This window comes from Galeopterus variegatus, unplaced genomic scaffold (genome assembly GCF_000696425.1).
Source record: "Galeopterus variegatus unplaced genomic scaffold, G_variegatus-3.0.2 Scaffold1082, whole genome shotgun sequence".
Classification (NCBI taxonomy): Eukaryota; Metazoa; Chordata; class Mammalia; order Dermoptera; family Cynocephalidae; genus Galeopterus; species Galeopterus variegatus.
Window position 1 is genome coordinate 14,984 of NW_007727193.1, and position 1,287 is coordinate 16,270.

Here is a 1,287-nt window from a genome sequence, read left to right on the forward strand (position 1 = left end):
AAAATAAAGCTGGAGGCATAACACTACCTGACTTCAAATTATACTACAAAGCTATTGTAACCAAAATAGCATGTTACTGGTATAAAAGTAGACATTTAGACCAGTGGAGTAGAATTGAGAACCCAGAAATCACCCCTCAGGCTTATAGCCATCTGATATTGGGCAAAGGCAACAAAAATCTACATTGGGGAAAAGACTGCCTCTTAAACAAGTGGTTCTGGAAAAACCAGATATCCATATGCAGAAGAATGAAACTAGATATGCATCTCTCACCACACACTAAAATCAACTCAAAATGGATTAAGACTTAAGTATAAGAACTGAAACTAAAATTACTAAGGAAAAATATAGTTGGAACACTTCAGGAACTAGCTCTGGGCACAGACTTTATGAACATCAGCCCAAAAGCACAAGCAGTAAAAGAAAAAAATAAACAAATGGGACTATATCAAACTAAAAAGTTTCTGCACAGCAAAGGAAACAATCAACAGAGTGAAACAACAGCCTGCAGAGTGGGAGAAAAGTTTTGTTAACTATGCATCTGACAAGGGATTAAGATCCATAATATATAAGGAACTCAAGTGACTGTACATTAAAAAACCAAATAACCCAATTAAAAAATGGGCAAAGGAGCTGAATAGACATTTTTCAAAGGAAGACATACAAATGGCCAACAGATACATGAAAAAATTCTCAACATCACTAGTCATCAGGGAAATGCAAATTAAAACCACATCGAGATATCATCTCACCCCAGTTAGACTGGCTGCAATGAAAAAGACAGAGAATAACAAATGCTGGTGAGGATGTGGAGAGAAGGAAATACTCCTACACCGTTAGTGGGACTGTAAATTAGTACAACCACTATGGAAAACAGTATGGAGGTTTCTCAAACAACTACACACAGATCTTCCATATGATCCAGCAATCCCTCTTCTGGGTATATACCCAGAGGAATGGAAATCATCATGTCGAAGGGATACCTGCATTCCCATGTTCATTGCAGCTCTGTTTACAGTAGCCAAGACATCAAACCAACCTAAATGCCCATCAATGGATGATTGGATAAGGAAACTGTAGTATATACACACCATGGAATTCTACTCTGCCGTAAAAAAGAATGAAACTCTCCCATTTGCAACAACATGGATGAACCTGGAGAAACTTACATTGAGTGAAATAACCAAAGCACGGAGGGATAAATACCACACTTGCTCACTCATATTTGGGAGCTAAGAGAGAAAGAATGAAGGAAAGAAAGACCACAGTAGTGCATTGGACTTGCAG